This window comes from Hyperolius riggenbachi, chromosome 7 (assembly GCF_040937935.1).
Source record: "Hyperolius riggenbachi isolate aHypRig1 chromosome 7, aHypRig1.pri, whole genome shotgun sequence".
Taxonomy (NCBI): domain Eukaryota; kingdom Metazoa; phylum Chordata; class Amphibia; order Anura; family Hyperoliidae; genus Hyperolius; species Hyperolius riggenbachi.
Genome location: NC_090652.1, coordinates 101,582,069 through 101,586,840, shown reverse-complemented (window position 1 = coordinate 101,586,840; position 4,772 = coordinate 101,582,069). Strand labels below are relative to the sequence as shown.

The 4,772-nt window shown below is 42.6% G+C and overlaps 1 non-coding gene across 1 annotated transcript; it reads left to right on the top strand.

Moving 5' to 3' along the window:
• The first annotated feature begins 4,288 nt into the window (after positions 1-4,288).
• Positions 4,289-4,479, top strand: LOC137526260 (U2 spliceosomal RNA). Its single transcript, XR_011023097.1, has one exon. It is a non-coding gene; the product is annotated as a U2 spliceosomal RNA (small nuclear RNA).
• Positions 4,480-4,772: the final 293 nt, after the last annotated feature.

The following is a 4,772-nucleotide window of genomic DNA, read 5'->3' as shown; positions in this document are numbered from 1 at the left end:
CAGGGCTTCCTTATGAGATCAGAGCCTGCAGCACTGTAAATCTGCACTGCTGGACATAGTAAGTGGAAGCTTCTGACCAGGTATTTTATAAGTGATTTATTTGACTTCGGCTGACCAATTGGCCTATTATTTATGCAGTTTGAAAAAAAAAGAGAAAAAAAAAAATGAATTCTGCCACAGAGTGTTTAAACAGAACTAAGCTGCACATTTACACCCGGAGTTGCACTTTAAAGTGGAGACAGATGTGATTATTAGGTCCTCTTGCTGAGAGGTTGGCAGAGATCCGGACAAACCTTTTATGCTGGTAAAGTGCTCTTCCCTGCGTGTTCCTTCATTGCAGATTATAAATTGATTAAGCAGCTAATTTTCTGTTGGCTTACTTCAAAGCTGAGCACACATAGCAGGAATTCATTGTTTTTGGTAAGTCTTGTTTCCTTGGTGCGTTTCCTCGATTATCAGCATCGGCCAGTGAGATCTGCGCAGCGCTGATAATACAATACTTTGTTCTGTGATTGCTGATGTTGGCTCTTGTTCATAGCCAGCTCCTTTCTCTCTGGGAAAGGTTGTGGTGTAAAGTATAAGGAAGTATTGAAAAAATAAGATATATACCACACCTTAAATAACAAAATGCCTGGACAAAGCAGGCAATTTGGGCACCAGCATCAGTTTTGTAAAATGGGCGGCACATTGACCGCAAGGTTAATTGCAGCTCGCCTGAGGTGCCCATTTTTTTTTTTCTGGGGGAAGAGGTGGATATCATCATAATTTTTAGCAGCAAAGGCAGCACAGATATTGGCAGGTATTTCAGGGGGTGGAGTCAGTTTGGGTTAGTTGTATTCTACTATAATATTAACTACTGCCCAATAGTAGAATATCAGTAATTTTACTGATATTTTACTAGTGGCTATCCCTGCCATGGTAAATGTATGCTGTACCCTTCGTACGATATGCCCCCACACACACACACACACACACACGCACACACACACGCACACGCACACACACACACACACACACACGCACGCACGCACGCACGCACGCACGCACACACACACACACACACACACACCCCTAACCCTTTCAGTTTTCCAGCTTTGCTATGTTGCAGGCTAATGCTACAGTCATTTAGATTCTTCTTTTATATTTTTATTTTTTTGCATGAAATGTCATGATTACACATAATTACAATTTTTTAAATTGAATTGATTTTTTTAAATTTGGCTCTTGTGCCTTCCATTTCCCCTGATCGCTGTAGAGCTGTCTCTACACCTTCATTGGAATTCACCTGTGGTAAGTTCAGAGCAGGGATAAGGTCCAGTAGCACCGGAGATTAAGACAGCTCCTAATCACTAATCCTAAAGCTACATACATACGATAAACCACCGTCATTCACAAAGTAGCAATTCCCGATGATGATGATGCAACAAATGAACGACATTTGATGGAAACGTGGCACATTTGAATCCAACAACGGCACAATGACTGTAAAACACTCCGATCATCAGAGAAAGTTTAAAACGGAAGTACGTAGCCAACCAAACATGAGGGTTTTGAATAGGATGATTGTTCATCGTCCAATACATGTTTTCAGCCAACCAACCAACACCAATAATCATTCAAACAGATCCTCCAAGATGGATCATTCTACATAAACGATAATTATTCATTTTTGCATCATCGTGCTTTTTCTTGTCAGATGATATTTGGCCGACATGTCGTTCCACATTCATTTCGGATGACGACTAGCGTGTGTTCAGAGCTTTTGCTACTACTTTGCCAATACCTTCTACTGTGTTCATTATCAGCTGTTCTTTTTTCGAAGCCAGTGCACAGCCAAACACTCAAATACTGGAGACAGTATATAGCCAATATTACTAATTTGGGTAAACAGTAACCTTATACCAGTGCCCTGCTGCCAACTAGCGTTTTCTTGCTATTGTCTATCGCCAGCTCAGGATGGATTGCAGGTCCTTTCTCTGCATTCGGGCAGCTACTACAAAAGGAAAGTGAGGCAGATTTATCAAAGCAAGTGCTGGTAAAAGTTGAACAGATGCCGGGATCAATGATTCTTTTTTTTTTTAATCAACAAAAAAACAAACAAATAAAATAAAAAAAAAAAAAGTTTATTGAGATCACATAAAAATGAGTGCAAACAGTAAAAAGGCATGTTGCATACAAACACCAAATAGCAGTACCAAGCAATAAAACTGATCATACAGACATTATGAGACATTAACATTCGGGATCAAGGATTCTGATTGGTCGGTCTGAGTAACTGCTCTGCTCAGACCGCTCCAACACCTATTTTGCACCAGTTCTGCTTCCATTGTAGTCTGTGTGGGAAAACTACTGTGACGTGGAGCTCTCAGGGGAAGGGTTAGCTTCTGTAACCGCTGAATAGCCAGAAGGACTGTTACAAGCAACACAGGTTAAAATAAATGACACAATAAGGCAAAAATGTTCTTTTAACTCCAGGTCAGGTTTAAATCTTGGTCCGGCGGTAGCGGAGAAGGCGAGAAACCAGGTTCTTTACACTTTGCAATACCTTTTATTGATCTCACATAAACATGATAGAAAGCTGTTGTTGCCCAAGCCGCTTTAAACCCACATAAGTCTCTTTTATAGGACATAATCACAAGGAAGAAAAAAAACCCATCTGAAGAATTCAGTAACACAAAGGCACCATCACAGCGAGGATAATTCAGGAAGGTGGAGGGGTTTATCTCAGGTCATTTAGTTTTCCTGACTGATTCAATAAGGGTTCCACTTTACATTGGTTGTGAAATTGTCTTGTTTGAAAGAAAGCCTGGAGGGTGAGGGATGTGGAAGCACCTGACTTTCCACGAAAGTGAGAAAACAGTGCGGGTGCATTAGCAACAGCCTTGCTCACCTTTCTGCACTGAGTTCTGTGAAACCAGTACTCATAGGGCTTGATTCACAAAGCGGTGCTAACTGTTAGCACGCCTATGAAAAGAAAAGCCCCTTAGCACGTCTAAACGAGCTTTACGCATGCAAAACTTTATGCAGGGCGCTCCGCGCGAAGTGCCCATTAAAGCCTATGGGACTTAGCGCGCGCATAGGACTATGCGCGCAAAACTTTGCGCGTGGTACTTAGCGCGCGATCTGATTGATAAAAACGGTGCTAACCTACTAAGCACCCTGGTTAGCGCGCCTAAAGACTTTAGACGTGCTAAGTAGGTTAGCACCGCATAGTGAATCAAGCCCTTAGGACTTGATTCACAAAGCCGTGCAAACTGTTTAGCACGGGCGTGCTAAACAGTTAGCACGTGAAGTGCCGTTCGCTGACTTTTGCGCACGCAATGTGCTGCGATCCGTGCGATCGCGGTCTTTTGCGCATGCAATTTGCGGCTAATTGCATGCGCAAAAGTCCGCGATCACGCAAATCGCGGCACTTTGCGCGCACAAAAGTCTGCGAACGGCACTTCACGTGCTAACTGTTTAGCACACCCGTGCTAAACAGTTTGCACGGCTTTGTGAATCAAGCCCATTATAAAAATGAAAGGAACAACTAAAGGGGGCACCCAAATGACCCTACAGTAATCAAAATCTGTTTAAAAAGAAGGCAACTGTTGGTTGACCTTCTGAAAGACAAAAAAACTGCGAAAATAAAAAACATGGCACAATGCAGACATTAAACCAACAAATGTTGATACCGGTAAAACCTTTGATGACTAACTGTACTTGGTTTATTGCAAGCTTTTAGAACATTGTTTTTTCTTAAAGAGGAGCTGTCAGCCATACTATCTCAGAAAACCCCCCACATACTGTATATAACTAGATAAATATTAGCTCTACTTACATGTATTGCACTGTCCACGTTTTGATTTTAGTGATTTTTCTACAGTAAAAAAAGAGAAAATCATTCTTATCATTTCCCATTTTAACTGTGGCTATTTTGAAGCCATTCCTGATGTAATTTCCTCCCTTACCCTCCTCTGCCTGATTGTGTATGCATTGCCCGCCCTCCACTATAGACAGGACCAAATTTACCATAATGCAGTGTAGGCACGTGCCTACAGGCGCCTGATGATAGAAAGGCGGCTCTTCAAGTGCCTTCCTCCCTACTTCCCTATGCAACTTAATACTGAGCCTTACCACTGGCTACCTAATATTAAGGGGCACCTGTAGCTACCTATTACAGGCAAAGGAAGTAAGGGAGAAGTGACAGCTAGGCCAGCCAGCACACTTGTGGTGCAGTTTGGTGGTGTAGGCTTGTGGAGGGGTAAGTCTAGGGTGCCAAGACATCTGTGCCTATAGGCTCCTGTTATGTAATTCTCGGCCTTTTGGCTAAGATCAAGTGTAGTATCTGTTCTTATCAGTTTAATATCTGATACGTCCCCTATCTGGGGACCATATATTAAATGGATTTTTGGAACAGGGAGATGGAAGAAGAGCTTGCTCTGTCCACTCCGCGCATCAACCTGGTATTGCAGTACCTCCAGGACCAGTGCACTACTCTCTTGTCCGATCTTTTCTCTCCCATGACGCAACCAAAATGTTAGTACATGCTCTTATTATATCTCGATTGGACTATTGCAATATATTGCTTGGTGGACTTCCAACTAACCGACTAGCACCGCTCAATTGTGTACTGAACTCTGCTGCTCGACTCATTCATCTCTCCTCTCACTCTTCCTCTGCTGACACTCTCTGTCAAGCTCTTCACTGGCTACCAATTAATGAGAGGATTCAGTTCAAACTCTTAACCCCAACCTACAAAGCTCTCCACAATCTCTCTCCCCTGTACATCT